General features: G+C 48.9%; 1 pseudogene; it reads right to left on the bottom strand.

The window, feature by feature from the left end:
- The window catches only part of LOC120937701, a 59,118-nt pseudogene extending 39,927 nt beyond the window's left edge, over positions 1–19,191 (bottom strand).
- Between the last annotated feature and the right edge of the window lie 220 nt (positions 19,192–19,411).

Genomic DNA, 19,411 nt, shown 5'->3' with positions numbered 1-19,411 from the left:
TAGAACACGATACAGCCCTCTGCAAACCAAAATCTGCACCCTGGAGTATAAAGTGGAGAACAGGGATGGACGCAATAATCTGCGGATTGTGGAGTTGGCGGAGGGTGCCGAGGGATGCAATCCTTCGGTCTCCATAGAAGATGCACTGCGCAATCTGCTACCTGATGCTCATTTTTCACCACACTATACGGTGGAAAGGATGCCCCGCATTCCACCTAAACCGGGGGCCCCGGGCTCATGCCCTCAGACCTTCATCCTGAAGCTGCTCAATTTGTGACAGAGATGAGATATTCTGGGCATCTTGTGCCCTAGGGGACCTGCGATATCAAAACAAGTTGCCGTTTTTCCCCGATTATTCTGTGGAGACCCAGAAGCTCAGGAAGGCGTTCTCTCAGGTGAAAGCGCACTGTGGGCCTGCAGTATCCATTACAATGCGTTTCCTGCTCATCTGCGGGTCCAGCACGGGGATATAGTCTTCTTTTTCACCTCCCCACAGGAAGCCTCTGCCTGGCTTGACACCCTGCCTCATTGCTGATCCTAAGATTTGTAAATTAATTTCATCTTTGCCTGATGTTTTTTGATGCAAGCACAGTATTGCTCATCTGCACTGTGCAGCTTGCCTATTGCTGCACCTTAACTTTTCTGGAGTGGATTTATAATGCACCTGTTGTGTCTTTCCAGGTTTGAGTTAATGCAACCCAAGTATGTGCCCCTGACAGTCAGGTGAACTGTTTTGTTTCTCCTACCCTTTTATTTTATTTTTTCCTTTTTAGGGACAGAAATGCTGCAGTCAGTCAATGTCATGCTGTTGCCATCCTGGCTGCTTCATTTGTGCCAGCTACATGCCAGCATCTCCAAGCTGCCTCTTGGTGGGGCATGGAATAGGGAGCCTGTCCATCTGGCTGCACCCCTCACAAATTGTTGTGTTCTAGTTTTGGAACAGTTCTTGGGATTTATGCTCCGTGTTTGGGACGGGGTCTGGAGTGGGGTTCGGGGTTCTGTTCCATTTCATGTTTTAGTTCTAGGCGATTTCTTGTTTGCATATATTTGCTCTTCTTGGAACATGACTTGATATCCTGATATCGGGGGGGGGGGGGGGGGTATGGATAAGTCCCCAGCTAAACCAATTCGGGTCACTGGCTTTCCAATGTTTCTATAGTATCATGGAATGTCCGCGGGTCAAACGTTCGTTAGTTCTTAAGTATTTGCAGAAATATAGTCCTCAGATCTGTATCTTACAAGAAACGCATCTCCAGGGCTCTAAAACCACGGGATTGAGACGGCCATGGGTGGGTTCCTCATATCATGCCACTTATTCTAGCTATGCATGGGGTGTAGGTATCTTAGTGAGGAAATCCCTTCTATTTCAGGCTTTAGATATTCGCACGGACCCAAATGATAGATACGTAATTTTCCATGCTCGAAATATATGATAAAACGATGGTGCTTGTCAGGATTTATATTTCCCGTCTGGCTTCCATACAGGTTCTTACTTCAATAATGCAAACGTTGTTGATTTATGATACTAATGAGATTTTCTTGATGGGCGATTTTAACATGGTTCCCTGCCCAGATCTAGGTAGGTTGCATTCTGCGTCTCGGGATCTGACCTCATGAGCTGGGCCACTACCTTTGCTTTTACAGATGTCTGGAGGCATCTCCACCCTAATAATAAATAATTTTACCTGGTCACTCCACTACCTTTAAAACCCTTTCTAGGACTGATTGATATATGCATCGGCCTATGGTGTGTATCATGTCTAGGGGTAGATCTGACCATGCACCACTGTATTTAAGTATTTCCCTCACTACCTCCTCAGGTTCTAAGCTGTGACCTCTCTAGGTTCGGGCCACTACAAGAAAGGTTGCAAGAGAGTCTCTCACAGCTTCTTTGTGTAACTACTGGGTCTCCAATTGGGGGATGCCCTTAAGGCTTGGGTCAGAGGCAAATACAAGAAATCTAGGCTACAGCGGGAGGTTACACTCTCGTTGGAGGAACTGGAGGCTGAGGCGGTTAGATATGTGGATTCTCCAGATCAGGACACGTACGCTGCCTGGCGGAGGTCTCAGAGACAGCTCTCGATTTACAGAATAAAGCAAACCAAAATGGCACTCCTAAATTCCTCAGAGAGTGTTTGAGTTTGGTGACAAAAATGGCCGGCAATGGACCAAAGTCCCTCCACACATGATGCTGGGATGCAGATAAAAGAAAGGTTGAAGGCGGATATCTCGCTAGAGAGGGTACAACTAGAGATTAGGAAGTTGGGGGGGAGGGGGGGCAACTCCCAGGGCGGATGGTCTCCCAACGGAATTCTATTCCCAATTTAAAGAGGTATTGGCCCCAAAACTCAGCCCTCTTTACTGCCAGATTCCATGGAGGAGGCAGTCATTAATCCGATTCCCAAACCTAGCAAAGACTTGTTAGAGTGTGCGTCCTATCGCCCTTATCTCTATTAAATGTTGGTGTGAAAATCTTTGCAAAAGTCCTGGCTAGCCGTCTCTCCTCAGTAATTGAGAATTTAATCCATGTGGACCAGACCAGATTTATGCCAGGCAAGGGAATGGATATCAATGTCCGTCGCCTCTTTCTGAATCTGTCTGAGTCGCATGACAACCCTGGCACTAGGGTTATCGCTAGACGCAGAAAAGGCGTTCGACTCAGTCAAACGGGAATATCTGTGGGAAGTCCTGAAGAAATATGGATTTGGTCCAAAGTTCATACATTGGCTCCAACTGTTGTATAGGACTCCTAGGGCATGGGTCCTCTCACCAATGATTGGATCTCTGAGGACTTTTCCCCTCTTCAGAGGTACACAGCAGGCATGTCCACTGTCCCCATCTGTTTTTGCTCTGGCACCTCTAGCCAACTTCATCATAGGGTCATCTGAGGTACTGGGCTTGAGGGTGGGGACGTTAGAAGAGAAATTATCCTTAGACGCAGATGATGCCCTGCTATACCTCAATGATACGGGCCCGTCTCTCCTGGCAGCATTGCGGGTCTTTGACACATTTGGTTCTTTTTCAGGCATCAGGATTAACTGGACCAAATACATCCTTTTTCCTATAGATGCCCAGGCAGGGCAACTGGGATCCCCTTCTCAGCTGGGTTGGGTGAAGAAATTTAGATACTTGGGGATACAGATTACTCTAGATACTGTGGGTTTTCCCAACCGTAATCTCCTCCTCCTGTTGTCTATGCTTAAGGAGAAATGCGAACCTTCCCCAGAATCTGTTGGGCAGGATAAACCTTGTTAAAATTATGCGCCTTCCTAAATGTAACTACATATTCCGAAACTGTCCCCTTTAGGTCCCCAAATCCTTCTTTATTACAATAGAATGCTGTGTAGGCTCCTCCATTTGAAGAGGTGCTGCCCCCTGCCTAACCAAATCTACCTTGTGTCTTCCTACCAGGTAGGGTGGGTTGGCGCTACAGAATTTTCAAGTCCATTTCTGGGCAGCAATGTTGAGGTCAGTCTACTGATGGTTTCAGGGTTCCAGGGCTATTGCGGCTATGTGTCAGGATGCGGCCTTCCTGGGTTCCCTGTGGGATCTCAGGAATTTTATCTACAGGGAACTAAGGCATATAGCGGTGTACAGTTTCCAACAATTGCCACTTGGGAGGGTGTAGGGGGCCGCTGTTTGCCGCTTTAATCAATCAAATCCGCTGTCACCGGCTCAACCAGCCTGGAGCAACCCAGTGTTGCCTCACCTGCATACTGTTCCTGTTTCAATATGTTTATTAAAAAGGTAATTCCAATTATACATCAGACAGGAGGCTCATATCTTATGCATTAATCCTTCTTTATTAATGCTCACAGCAGAAGTGTAAAACCTTTAACGAATGTAATAAAAGAAAAACTGGTAGAACCACACCTCCCAGCAGTCCCATGGCCTAAACCACTCCCATTCCAGTCTCTATAAATGGACTGCTCTCACTAGAATCTTCCTCTTTCTTTCTGCTCACGGCGGAGCATAGATAAGTATACATGGATTATTAGATATTGATATTACTTATATATTTATATTATATATATTTCTATGTCTTTGTGGTGCGATTTTGAAGAGATCCCATATCTCCTTGTTACCTAAGCTTTCTTCCAAGCTCTTTTATCTTTAATGTACTATATCCTACTTTATCCTTAGCATTTTTTCTGTGCCTCTATATTTTTTCCTTACCTCCGTTCCGCTGACACCGCTGATTGTCAGTTCTGTCAGCGATCTGCGCACCCCTCCCTCTCTTTCCTTTCTCCCATGCGGCGCGCCATCTCGGGCAATCTTCCCCTTCTCTCCATAGGACGAACGTGCGTCGCCAGGTAGGCGGGGCCTCCCCTCACTTCGCTTCTGCAGAGCCGCCCCCGCCGTCCTATCGCATCGCGCTCTGGACTCGAGAGACGTGCTCTCTCACACCTTCCAACCAATAGACGCCTGGGGGCCGTAGTCTCGCGAGACTTCGCCCCCAGAGCGCTCTCACTTACAGGCTCTCCTCCCGTCGCGTGTCAGTCGGCGCTGGTGACCGGAGGGAGAGCCTGGTATAGTTCTGTCACCACATTTCTCCTGGGAATTTAATTCCCATCCTACCCTGTGCCCACATCCTACCGCCCCAGAACCTTTAGATGATACCTGCCATATATATATATATACACATTATTTTTCAGACATCTGCAAAAAATTTTCTGTGCATCATTAACCCTTGCACCGCTGTCTCTCTCCTTCATCACCATGACTGAAGAGGGCTCCCCCTCCCCCACAGAGCAGGAACTAATCCTGGAACCTACTCATCTTCTCAGTGCTTCCCAATTACAGGACATCATTAACCAGTCTGTCCAGGCAGCACTAGCAGTAACTACCGCTTCTGGGGCTTCTCAATCCAACTGCCCCCCTGTGTCCGTACCACCCGGCACAGAACCGGCCACAAAGAAGGGAAAATCTTCCTTTAAAAGGAAGAACGTGGTAACGGTTTATGACTCCCCGGCAGGGGAAGCTAACAATATGCTACGAGCAGATCCTTCCACGGACTGCCACCCCACGCATCCTACAGACCCTTTTCAACCTCTGAGCCTCAGAGAGTCAATAAAAAGGCACGGTTCCGCTAAGAGAGCCAAACCAGACTCTTACATCATAGAGTCAGACGACGATTCATCCGCCGAGTCGGATAAATCAGAGGTCTCAGGGTCCGATGATTTTTATGAGGAAGAGGATGCGGGGGCTTCGGCAATCCTCCCGGATGCCAACCCTGACAAACAGGGCAAAGACGTATTAGACGCCACTGGGGAACCTCTTTTCAATCCTGACACTATCTCACATCCCCGCTCAGGGGACTGGTCTCCCCTGCCCCATGTGTCCCAGTATGTAGAGCTCTGGGCACGGAGACAATTGGATAAATCCAATCGCAACAAACTTAGAGCGGAGTGCCCCCGCCCGCATATCCCTATGAAAGCGGTTGCCACACCTACAGTGGACCCTATACTGATGAAATACCTGATTAAAACAGGCAAGATGCCTAAGAAAGGGATCGATCGGTCCTTCAATAATATCCAGGATCGTATCCTGGACCTGTTTGGCCCCCTGACAAAAATTCTGAATCTGGCGGAACAATCCGCAACAACTGGCCAAGGGGTTGACTTAAATCAACTACGCGGTTGGGCCCAAAGAGCCATATGCCTTACGGGCAACGCCAACACCGCCTGTTCAGTCGAGCGCAGACGCTCAATTCTCATGCGCCTCGACCCGCAACTGGCCCACTTAGCAGAGTCCGAGCCAGGCCCCTCAGCAGAGGGCATGCTTTTTGGTGAGTCCTTAATAAAGGACATTAATAAATTTGTTGGAATGTTCAACAGCCTGGACAAGGCTCAAACATCTCTGAAGAAAACCAATAATACCAGAGTTTTTCCCCGGGCCGGCAGAAACAGGGGCCGTTCTGCCGGCCGATACAACACAGGCAGACCCTTCCAGAGGTCTTCTGCCCAAACACACTATAACCAGGCTCCCGCCCACTATACCACCACCGCGCAACCGGCACCATTCTTCCCCCCCCGTGGAAGACCCTGGAGAGGACGCGGCCAAAGAGGATACCCTCGTTCACGCCCGTATTCCGGTGAGTACCATTCTCATTCCCTTTCCCCTCATACCGGTGGGAGGCCGCCTAATGTTTTTTACGCACGCCTGGTCTGCGATTACGGCAGATCCCTGGGTTCTGAACACGGTAACGGGTTTCCAGATAGACCTGGTCTCTCCACCGACTCTAGGGATAATACCTCCCCCTATCCATTTTTCAGAACAAAATGTGACCCTTATAGACACCGAACTTCGAGAATTGTTAGCCAAACATGCGGTCACCGAAGTCATCACCCCTTCCCCGGGTTTCCTCAGCAACCTCTTCCTGGTCAAGAAGAAGGGGGGGGGTTATCGCCCGGTCATAAATCTCCGAGACTTGAACCAACATGTCGCCTATCGGCATTTCAAAATGGAAGGCATCCACTGCCTCCGGGACCTACTCACCCCAGGGGACTGGTTGGTGAAGGTAGACTTGAAGGACGCCTACCTCACAGTTCCCATGCACCCAGAGTCTCAGCACCTCCTCCGCTTCAGATGGTGGGGTCGCATCTGGCAGTTTACGTGCCTACCGTTCGGCCTGTCCTCAGCCCCGTGGTGCTTTACCAAGCTCCTGAAACCGGTCGTGGCAGCTCTGAGGAGCAGGGGAGTTCGTCTGATCATTTATCTGGACGACCTCCTCATAATGACTTATTCCAGAAATCTGGCGTATCGTCACATGAACTGGACCATCGACCTGTTACAAAGCCTGGGCTTTGTAATCAACCGAGAAAAATCGGTTCTCGTCCCTGCACAGGAGATGGAATTCTTGGGTTTCTCTATAGACACCCAACTCGCTATCCTGCGACTCCCCAGCGAGAAATTGGCTCTAATCCGGAAAGAGATCAGGGCAGTTCTGCGCAAGGGCTTCCTATCCCTACGCATTCTAGCACGCATAGTCGGCCTACTAGCTGCATCCATACAGGCCATCTTCCCGGCTCCCTTACATTACAGGGCCCTACAGAGATTAAAAATCTTACACCTGCGACAGGGCCTCCGCTACGCGGACGAAGTGTCCATATCCCCAGAAGCTCAGGTCGAGTTACGCTGGTGGCTTCGCCACGCCACCGAGTGGAACGGCCGGACAATTTTCAATGCACAACCAGATGTTGTCATCGAGTCGGACGCGAGCCGACATGGCTGGGGCGCCCGCTTGGGGCTACTGTCCACAGGAGGGATCTGGTCCAGGGAGGAATCCCTGTTACATATCAACGCTTTGGAACTCTCAGCGGCTCTGTTCGCCATTCAGAGTTTCCTGACAACACGGACCAACTGTTGCGTATTATTACGCATGGACAATATTTCAGCGGTTCAATACATCAACCGCCTGGGAGGTACCAGATCCAAGATTCTAGCGGACATCTCCGCGGAGATCTGGCATTTCTGTCTGTCTCGAGACATCTCTCTGCTAGCGGAATATATCCCGGGGGTCTCCAACACAGTAGCAGACTGGAACTCTCGATATCTGGTAGATTCCAGCGACTGGGGCTTGGACCGTTCGGTTTTCACCCAGATAAATTTACTCTGGGGACCTTTGGGCATAGACCTTTTCGCCTCCCGCCTCAACCACCAACTGCCCCACTTCTTCAGTTGGAGACCGGACCCAGGGTCCTCGGCAGTGGACGCTTTTCGCCACTCCTGGACAGGGGGCACACATTATGCGTTTCCCCCCTTCTCAATGATCCCCAGGGTCCTTCGGCAAATCGCCAATCAGGGAGCAACGGTGGTTCTGATCACACCGTGGTGGCCAGCTCAACCTTGGTTCCCTCTACTGCTGGACTCGATCGTCGACCTCCCCAGAGTCCTTCCCCAGTTCCCTCGGATTCTGTTACACCCGACCAAGGGCATTCATCCCTTAGTGGAAGAAGGCAACCTACTGCTCCTAGCATGGCTGGTCTCTGGATGCCAGACCCGGGTGACGGCCTTTCAAGCTCGGCTAGAGACCTCCTCACCATGGCCTGGGCCCCGGGGACTCGGTCGGCATACCGATCAGCCTGGCTGCTTTGGGTACGTTGGTGCGACCAACGGCAAGCTGATCCCTTGCATGCCCCTATAACCATCATTGCGAACTACTTAGCGGAGTCTTTCGCCTCTGGCAAGGCTTACAGTTCCATCAATGTTTACAGGTCGGCCATATCGGCCTATCACTATCCAGTGGATTCTAGGCCTGTAGGCAAACACCCCCTGATCTGCAGACTCCTGCGAGGTATCAGGTTTAAACGACCCCCGCGACCTAAGTATCAGTCCACTTGGGACGTTTCCAGGGTCCTTGCCATGCTCTCGAGCTGGGAAGACAATGAGTCACTGTCTCTTAAGATGCTGTCATTCAAACTTACCATCCTGCTTTGTCTGATTTCTATAAAGCGCGTTTCCGACGTTAGAGCCTTGGACATCTCTAGGCGACAATTTTCACCCCAAGGCGTCAAGTTCACGATAGTCCGCAGGACGAAGACCGGCCTACACTCGGTCTTTTATCCCTTCTTCCCTTCACATCCACGACTCTGTGTGGTTAGATGCCTACAAGCATACGAAGCTAGCACCGTGGATCTACGTAGTCCGGATTCCTCCCAACTATTAGTTTCTTACATCAGACCTCATCATCCGGTCACAACCGCCACTCTAGCGCGCTGGGTTAGATCCATCATGGCGTTGGCGGGTATAGACATCACGCTATTTGGAGCACATTCGGTCAGAGGGGCCATGGCTACCAAGGTGATGGCGACCGGAGGCTCACTCTCCGAGCTATTAATGGCGGCTGACTGGTCCTCTGAATCAGTCTTCCGTTTTTTCTATTTCAGACCGGAGGATCATGTTGCCATGTCTGTTTTATGATGTTTGATTGCTATGTAATGTTTTGACCTTTTCTTGGTATATACATTTATGCTGTGTTAGCTTTGAACTTGCATAAGATATGAGCCTCCTGTCTGATGTATAATTCGAGATTTTCCTAGCTTGTGACGGAAAATATTGATTATATGAAGACAGGAGGCGAGTATCTTCCCTCCCTTCCCAACCCTTTCATGTTTTGGGTCTTTTATTTCAGGCTACTGATTTTTCGTTTACCCGGAGTCGTTCGTTCGGTTGACCTATGGTTAGGGTGATGTTCCCCTGTTCGACACAGTCGGGTCCTGCGACATTCCTCCTTTGAAGGTCTTCGGTTACAAATCGCGGGCTGGCTGGCCGAGGAGTCGGTAATCGGAGAATAAGAAACGACACCTCCTATTCACGCAAGAAAGAGGAAGATTCTAGTGAGAGCAGTCCATTTATAGAGACTGGAATGGGAGTGGTTTAGGCCATGGGACTGCTGGGAGGTGTGGTTCTACCAGTTTTTCTTTTATTACATTCGTTAAAGGTTTTACACTTCTGCTGTGAGCATTAATAAAGAAGGATTAATGCATAAGATACTCGCCTCCTGTCTTCATATAATCAATATTTTCCGTCACAAGCTAGGAAAATCTCGAATTTCCACATAACAATTTGTTACAAAGAAAGACTTCTGTACTGTTCCTGACCCGCAGATGTAGGCACGCCTTGGAATTAAAACTCTACAAGATATTGTTCACGCGGGCTCCTTAATGTCATATTCTCAGCTGTCTACCTGGTTGGACGGGGTTTCGGTATTTTCAGTTCCGAAATGCCGCTAGGGCACAATTCCCACAGCCTAGCTTCCAGGCTAACCCCATTGAGGAGTTCTTGACCCCAGGAGAAAAAAAAAAAAAACACACTCGCCACTATGTAATGCCCTGCTTACGGTAGATTCACCCAAGGTTGAAAATTTGTTTGACTATTGGCAGAAGGATGTTGCATCTTTAGACAGACAGGACTCTATAGAGCAGGGGAGCAGGGTGCCAAACTGGTGAAATTTATACACCGAGAATACTACACTCCTGCTAGGTTGCATAGAATATTCGCCAATAGAGATCCTGTATTCCCTCGCTGTAAAGTATGCCCTGGTTCTTACCTTCACATGTTCTGGGAATGCTCTTATGTTACAAAGTTCTGGGCGGCAGTATTTGAACTGTTGAATGTGAAATTACAGTTGGCACTCCCGATCACCCCGTCTCTGCCATTATTGGGAATTCTTCCTGGGAGGCTACGGTGGACGTTACCCTCCCTATGTATAAAATGACGTATATTAACCAGGGTTGACCATGGAAGTTTGACATGGTATGGTCATCCTGGACTTCTGATTAGCTGGCCGACATTGGAGATATGGGTGGGGGCGGGTGGCCTGGTTGGGGTTTTCAGTGTCATGTTATATCCATAAACTGATGTACCTCAGCGGTTTTGTGTACCTGCTCTGACGTTGAGCACTTTCCCTGAAAACAATTTCTTTGTATTGCTTCTAGTTGACGATGTAATGCATTGTGAATATTTTGATTATGTCCCTTGTGTATAATGGTATTGTGAAAAAAAAAAAAAAAAAACACAAACACAAACACACAAACACACACAAACACACACACAAACACACACACAAACACACACACAAACACACACACACACACAAACACACACACAAACACACACACAAACACACACACACACACACACACACACAAACACACACACACACAAACACACACACACACACGACAGGTTCAACCCAGAACAGGCATCGCCATGGTCGACCAAGTTGAGTGCACATGCTCAGTGTCATATTCAGAGATTGTCTTTGGGAAATAGACGTATAAGTGCTGCCAGCATTGCTACAGAGGTTAAAGGGGTGGGGAGCCAGTCTGTCAGTGCTCAGACCATACGCTGCACACTGCATCAAATTGGTCTGCATGGCTGTCATCCCAACAAGAAAGCCTCTTCTAAAGATAATGCACAAGAAAGCCTGCAAACAGTTCCTATAGTCTGATGAGACCAAGATAAACGTATTTGGTTCAGATGGTGATAAGCATGTATGGCGACAACCAGGTGAGGAGTACAAAGAAAATTATGTCTTACATATCGTTAAAGCGATTGTGGAGGTTTTTTTTTTTTTTTTTTTAAACAAACATGTCATACTTACCTCCGCTGTGCAGCTTGTTTTTCACAGAGTGGCCCCAAACCTAATTTTCTGGGGTCCCTCGGCGGCTGTCTCGGCCCCTCCTTGCATAAGATAGCCCCCTCTGGGACTTAAGTGCTTTCCCAAGGGGGTTACCTTGCGGGCGCGCTCCCAAGTCCAGTATTTGCATCCATAGACTAGCAGAGAAGACCGGGCCGAGATCAAGCACTTTCGACGCAGAATTTTCAAAGGGCTCGGGGGGGGGGGGGGGGGCTGGCAATTTTCGGATGCTTACAACCCCTTTAAGCATGGTGGTGGGAGTGTCATGGTCTGGGGCTGCATGAGTGCTGCCGGCACTGTGGAGGTACAGTTCATTAAGGGAACCATGAATGCCAACATGTACTGCGACATATGGAAGCAGAGCATGATCCCCTCCCTTCGGAGACTGGGCCGCAGGGCAGTATTCCAACATGATAACGACCCCAAACACACCTCCAAGACGACCACTGCCTTGCTAAAGACACCGAGTGTAAAGGTGATGGACTGGCCAAGCATGTCTCCAGACCTAAACCCTATTGAGCATCTGTCAGGCATCCTAAAACAGAAGGTGGAGGACCGCAAGCTCTGTGATGTTGTCTTGGAAGGGTGGAAGAGGACTCTACTGGCAACCTGTGAAGCTCTGGTAGACTCCATGCCCAAGACGGGTAAGGCAGTGCTGGAAAATAATGGTGGCCACACAAAATATTGACACTTTGGGCCCAATCTGGACATTTTCACTTACGGGTGTACTCACTTTTTTGCCAGCGGTTCAAACAATAATGGCTGTGTGTCGAGTTATTTTGAGGAGACAGCAAATTTACAGTTAAGCTGTACACTCACTACTTTACATTGTAGCAAAGTGTCATTTCTTCAGTGTTGTCACATGAAAAAATATAATAAAATATTTACAAAAATGTGAGGGGTGTACTCACTTTTGTGAGAAACTGTATGTTTTGTAACAGAAAGTTGTTTTTTCCCCCCCTTTTATAAAAATAGTGATCATTAAAAGAGAAGTACAACCAAAGCTTGGCTGTACTGCTCCTGCAGATCACAAGAGTGCAGACCCATTTTCAACAGACAGCAGGCTGAAGTGGTCTAGGCTGGGGAAAGATTGTAAGCATATCATCGGCGTCCACCCAGAACCCTGGACCGAAACCTGGCGAGTCGCTAAAGAGACTGGGTCAGTCGCTCATGCCCCCTCCACAGCCCAGCACTCCAGCAAGTGCGGGATGGGGTAGGGAGAGCAGACAGCGATGACCGACAGTCACCAGCTCTCTGCTCACGGAGCACCGAGAACTAAGCAATTAGTGGCGTTTGATCGCTCGGTTCTCAGTCTGGAGCCAACAGGGGACCGATGCTGCATCCACCCAAGTATGGTTAAAATGAAAAGGAAAACCTATACATCTCTTGAACACATGCATTTGGGTACAGTGTTGCATCGTGGAGTAACGGTCACTCAACATTTAACAGAAATGAATCACAAACGGCCCGGTAATGAAGTGGTACATGCAGGGTAGTGGTAAAAAAAAAAGAAAAAAAGAAAGAGTCCTACACTAAGATGTAAAGGCTGCCTATAAGGCCGCTATCCCTTCTTGAAGGATCAAAGAAAAGTTGAGGATCCGAGAATCTGGATTCGGGGCTTTCACAAGATCATAAGGCCAGTTCACAAAACATGCTGTGCAGTTCAATGCGTTGCGATTTCAGCGCACTAAATTTTGAATGGGTTGAAATCCCACGACACCAAAAGTAGCACATGCGCTATGAAACTCACTCCAACCGCTTCACATGGTATTCCTGCACCATGCGATCCGATGCAGGCAAACATACTGTCTTTACAACCTGCATTTGGAATTCATTGGCCCAATTTTGATATGCTGCAGATCTCAACTACAGTGCGTTTTGAACGTGGCATCCCACACCACTTCCTGGTGTGAACTGGCCCTTAGGCCCAGTAATGTCAGTGTCAGGAAGCAACCACAGTTTTTTTTTTTTCCATGAATTTTCTTTAATACCTCATTCCAACAGGAGGACACAGCCGCTACTTCCACTATGACATCCACGTGGGTGCATGGCCCCAAACACAGTGTGAGTTCAGGGACACACACACACACACACACACATCAATAGGACTGCCTGCATGAGGATGCTTTAACCACTAGCCCATTGGGCACTTTTACCCCCATCCTGCCCAGTTCAAATTTTTAACTTTCAGGGCTGTCGCACTTTGAAGGACAACTATGCGGTCATGCAATGCTGTACCCAAACAACATTTTTTTTTTTTTTTTTGCGACAGATAGGGATTTCTTTGTTGGTATTTAACCACTTAAGGACCGCCTCCTGCACATTTACGTCGGCAGAATGGCACTGCTGGGTACGTACAGGCACGTATCTGTACGTTGCCTTTAAGAGCCGGTTGCGCGCGACCGGGTCCAAAGCTCCATGACTGCGCCCGCGGGACCCGATCGCCGCCGGTGTCCCGCGATCGGTCAGAGGCGCTTAAGAACGGGGAGAGGTGTGTGTAAACACACCTTCCCCGTTCTTCACTGTGGCAGTGTCAGTGATCGTCTGTTCCCTGATATAGGGAACGACATTATGTGGAAAGCCTTTTTTTGGTCATACTTCTCTTCTGGGTCACAGGAGTGCAATTATCGTTTCCTCTCCTGGTACACAGAGTGAGAGGTCCAATTCCACAGAGGTTCTCCATGTTCTTGAAGGATCCCGACCATATTATCAGGATGCACCCTGCTGCCCGACAACAGGCTCAGTGAGCCAGGTGCACAAGCCCCCTCTCTCTAACCCAACACTCCAAAGAGCACTGGAGGGGCAGAGTGGAGACCGACAGTTTTCTACACTTTTTTTCCTTTGGTCCCACCCCGCCCCCTAGATGACAATGATGACTCTGGTGCAGCAAACTGCTAGAACACATGAAGGCAGTCAGAGAGTAGGCCCATCATTTGGGAGCTGGCTGCCTAAACCCAAAAAAGGCAGCCAGCTCCCATCAGTTAGGAGGGCCAAGATAGCGGCCCAAGTATAGCTATGTAAAACATTAAAAATAAGTGTCTATACAGTTTAAAATCCAGTAATACACTGTCCCACGCTGCTCTGCACATGCTCAGTTACTCTCTATTTTTAAGCAATGGCAAATTTGTAGAGGCCGATCTGACAGCCTAAGGCCTCTTTCACACTACCGCAACTTCAAAGTCGTTCGATTTTGAGGTCGCGATTTAACAGAATTGCTGTGTAACTCGCATCAAAGTCAGACCAAAGTAGTGCAGGGACTACTGTGAAGTTGGCACAACGTACTAATATGACTTGTCCTGCAACTTTGCATTCCCAAGTAGCAGGACAAGTCGTAGACGTGTGAAAGGGACCCTAAAGTGGAATTAAACCCCCCAATCTTTTACAGCCAAGGAAGCTGCTTCTGTTTAATCTGCAATTGCCATAGTACTGCACATATGATCAGTTATGACACCAGCCATTTGACAGTTTGGTTGAGGACACAGACAAATGTGACAGTTGGCAATTCCAGGAATGTAACTTTTTAAACTGTTAAATCAATGGGTTTACTTCCACTTTGTGATTTACTGCTGTTTAGGAGCTCTGAACTTCAGCAAAATGGCAGCTTCCAGCAAGAAGAATCAGGAGCCATGCTGGAGGCAATTTACAGCGCGCACACACACGTTCCTTGCTTAGAACAATTATTTTATTTTTTTTATCAAGTGGATATGGATAAAGTTCCCCTTTGAGTTTTAGGTATACTTAAAAGAGAAGTATGGATAAAGCTTTTATGGCCATACTACTTCTCTTGTGAGACACAAGAGTGCACTTGTGCTCTCCAGTGACCCAGAATCAGCTGGTAGTGAGCTATAGCCCGCTGTCATCACAGAGCGTCTCCATGCTCTGGAAGGAGCCTGACAATGTCGGGATCCACCCAAATGCCTGATTGACAGCTGGCTCAGTCTCTCAGTGCGTGGCTAAGAGCCTGAGCCAGTCCCCTCTTCTACCTTGTGCTCCAGTGAGCGCTGGAGGGACAGACCAGTAAACAATGACCAACAGTCATCGCTCTCCTCATCAAGGTAAATTAGTAAATTCTGCCCCTCAGATACGGTCTAAAAAAAAACAAAAAAAAAAACACACACACACAGTATAATAAAGTATTATTCTGCAGTAAAATAACCCCCATTTGCATGTTTCTTACTTTTTCTCCCAGCAGTTTTTAAAATCCATGCTTCCCGGGATAAGATAGCTCCATTTTAGGTATGGCTTTCCCGAGTCCACATTGTAATATACTTCCACCCTTTCCTCTATTCCTAGCTGTAACCTGGTGCATGCACAATGCTTTCTTAGCCGCGTTCTAGCTCCAGAATTACTATGGCAACCATGTCCCAACTATCATAGCAGACCTGTTTGACATTTAAGGTCACATGGGGCGTCAAGAACTTCTAAATGGGACTATAATCTCGCGGTATCTTGATGCAGCGCCACAGAGAAAGGAAATGATGCTCACAGCCCACTTAATAATGGAATTACGGCTTACGTCACAAAGAGAATGCTGCGCATCTGGGAGAAGCTGCGCATGCGTCGGGTGACGTCAAACAATAGAACAGATTACAAGCAAATAGGAGAGGTATAGAGCCATCTATTTTACACAGCGATTTGAAATGTACAAAAGATATGTGGGAAACTTTACTACCACTTTTACCAAGAACTGAGCGATCAGTGGTCATGCGACTGTTCAGTTCTCAGTTTTAGAGACAGCGGGGGAAGTTCCGGAATGGGGCCGATGCTGCAGCAGAAAGGAGAGTATAGATTTTTGTTCTCTTTCAAATGCCACACTTCTCCTTTAAAGCGTTTGTAAAGCCCGCTTTGTTAATTTACCTAGACCTACGTACACAGTTTAAGAGATATTCCTCCTGCATGCAGCCAGTGACATCACCGGCGCATGTGCTCTGAAGGTCCGGCATACCTTGCTGGAACTTCAGAGCTTCATGCTGGAACCGCGGCTCTGGCCAATCACAAAGCTGGACCATGCAAACTCGGGCTAAAAGACGTCAGCCCTCTCAGTGGTGACAGCACGCCACTGGAGGGCTTTGTTTTAAGGCAAGTATGCATACTAGCACATTATACAATTGTCTTACAGGCGTTTTTTACCAGCCACAGATTACAAGCTGCAGCTGTCCTACGTTGGCTCGAACAATTGACAACTGAACAATTACATAGTTCTCAGTCAGCTTAGAGAGTCATGACTTGTTAACCACTGCTCTTGCTCTGCCCTCCAGTAAGGATGAGCTCCAGCGTGTTCGCATGGTACACGTGCAGAGCCCGCCAGGAAGTCTGCACGCCGCTGTGCTAATCACAGCCAGGGAGACATTTCTTGATCTCTGCAGCCGAGCATCGGGACAATGTCTCTCTGGCTGTGATAAGCGCAGCGCCGTGCAGACTTCCTGGCGGGCTCTGCACGTGTACCATGCGAACACGCTGGAGCTCATCCTTACCCTCCAGCACTCACTGGGGCACCAAACAGGAGAGGGGGCAGGCTCCAATGAGTGCTGGAGGGACAGACTAGAGAGCAGCGACTGACAGTCATCGCTCTCCAAGTTATAGGGGTTGTAAAGGTACAATTTTTTTTCCCTAAATAGCTTCCATTACCTTAGTGCAGTCCTCTTTCACTTACCTCATCCTTCCATTTTGCTTTTAAATGTCCTTATTTCTTCTGAGAAATCCTCACTTCCTGTTCTTCTGTCTGTAACTACACACAGTAATGCAAGGCTTTCTCCCTGGTGTGGAGTGTCGTGCTCGCACCCTTCCTTGGACTACAGGAGAGTCAGGACACTCTCTACGTTGCAGACAGAGAAAGGAGCTGTGTGTTAGTGGGCGTCCTGACTCTCCTATAGTCCAAGGGAGGGGGGCGAGCACGACACTCCACACCAGGGAGAAAGCCTTGCATTACTGTGTGGAGTTACAGACAGAAGAACAGGAAGTGAGGATTTCGCAGAAGAAATAAGGACATTTTAAAGCAAAATGGAAGGATGAGGTACATGAAGGAGGACTGCACTAAAGGTAAAGGAAGCTATTTAGGAAAAAATAAATAAAAAAATTGTACCTTTACAACCCCTTTAACCATGAACTGAGCAATAAGAGGTCATGTGACTGTTCAGCTCTCATGTTAGAGCCAGCAGGGGAAGTTCTAAAATCAGGCTAATGCTGCAGCAGGGAGGCAAGTGTAGATTAAATTTTTTTTTCTTTCGATCCTTACACTCCTCCTTTAAAGTGGTAGTAAAGCCCGCTTTGTGATTTTTACCTACACCTACGTGCACAGTTTAGGAGATTTTCACCCTGCATGCAGCCAGTGACATCACCGGCATATGCACTCTGAACGTCCAGCATACCTTGCTTGATCGTCAAAGCTGCATGCCTGAACTCAGAGCTCCCACACACATGCGTGGGAGTGATGTCACTGCGGCCCCGGCCAATCACACAGCTGGAATGTGCAAACCCCTAAGAAACACTGGGGGAAGATGTCAGTGCGCCCCTGGAGGGCTTCATTCTAAGGCAAGTTTAAATGTGCTAGCATGTGATGCAATTGCCTTACAGGTGTTTCTCCCCCCACCAGCCGCTTTAAAGGATAGGTCCACCCCAACATTAAAATCTCTACATCTATAGACATTCACAATCTAACAGTAACCTATCTAGCCCTGTAAAGAAGAAATCAGCTTACATACCTTTTCTGAAGCCGATCTGGGCCGGTCTTCAGCGGCGGAAGCTCTGCAGTGGACACAGCCGAAAACAGCTGTGAAATGAATTGGGAGTGAGGTCACCCATAGAGTTACTAGGTGGCTTCCATTGTCGGCTGTGTCCTCTGCATCTGCCTACACAGCGAAGCCGCCGCTGACAGCTCAGTGTGGGATCGGCTCAGAGCGGCATCAAAAAAGGTATGTATACCGATATCCTCTTTACAGGGTTAGTGTTAGATATTAGCGTTAGGGTGGATTTATCCTTTAAAGCTGCAGCTGACCCACGTTGGCTCTAACAATGACAACTGAACGATCACATGACCACTGATCACTCAGTTCTTGGTCAGCTTGGAGAGTGATGACAGAGTGATCAGTGCTCTTGCTCTGCCCCCCCCCCCCCCAGGACTTACTGGGGTGCCAAACAGGAGAGGGAGCAGGCACAGCTGGTTCTCAGCCATGCACTAAGAGGCGGAGCCAGCTGTCAAAGAGCTGGGAGAATCCCGACAAATCCTTTGACATCAGGTGACAGCGGCCTACAGCCAACTGTCAGTGGATTCTGGGTGACAGCGGAGCAGTGCACTGCTGTCACCCAGAAGACAAGTATGACCAAAAAAGCTGCCAGGCTGAAGAGACACCAAGCAGGAGGAGAAATCCAAAGTATCTCCACATTACAATTCCAACCAGAAATCCACAGATCCCACCAGTGTCAGGAGATCAGCAGCAGTCCACCCAGGATCAGCAGTCCACCCATGATCAGCAGTGAAGAGGACCTGTCATGTGTCTGTCTTTGGGGCAGTGGAGGTCACATGACAGCTGAGGCCTGCAGAAGCCGGTCTCGGGTCCCCCCTCCCTCCTTCATCCTTCCATCATCATCATCAGCAGAGCGGACAGGCCTCCCCCATCCCAGCCCGGGCCTATGCCCCCTCCCCCACACTTACTCTCATTTAACACCTCCACCAGGTCGGCGCAGATCTCACACATCGTTCAGGAAGGAGCCGCGTCCTGAGCATGGAGATGGCGCTGCCCCACGGCCCCGTCAGCCGGTGAATGCGGTGCCTGTGCAGCCTACAAGGCCCGGAGACGTGTATGGGAAGGAGAAGAGAAGACGGGGGCGCTCCGGAGGCGGCCGAAAGAAGCGAGGAGACGGTGCGACCGACAGAGGTGACTATTCCTCCCGAAGAGACCGTGGCGGCCACACGCAGATTCCTTCACTGCCTCCACCGAACCATCTTCATCACCACAGCCGCCGCCATTTTGGTTGGGGATGCTCGCTTCACCTCGGCTGTTTCCGGGAGCGCTTCGGGTGTTCGGCGATGTGGTCACGCCCCCCTCCGCTCATCTGACGTGTCACATGACGAGGGCTGACTGGCGGTGTTCTGAAGGTGGGAGTGGCTCTTCCATGACGTGACCCTGGCAACAGGGAGCAGCAGGGATGAGAGCAGGTCTCTTTGCTTGTGTATCCCTTAAAGAGCAGCTGGGACATGGCAAACTGCTCCCTGCCCATGCAGAAGGCTAAAGGGGTTGTAAACCCTCGTGTCTTTTCACCTTAATGTAC

The sequence above is a fragment of the Rana temporaria genome, chromosome 4 (assembly GCF_905171775.1).
Source record: "Rana temporaria chromosome 4, aRanTem1.1, whole genome shotgun sequence".
Classification (NCBI taxonomy): domain Eukaryota; kingdom Metazoa; phylum Chordata; class Amphibia; order Anura; family Ranidae; genus Rana; species Rana temporaria.
Note: the sequence above shows the minus strand (reverse complement) of the source record. Positions and strands in the feature narration are given on the sequence as shown.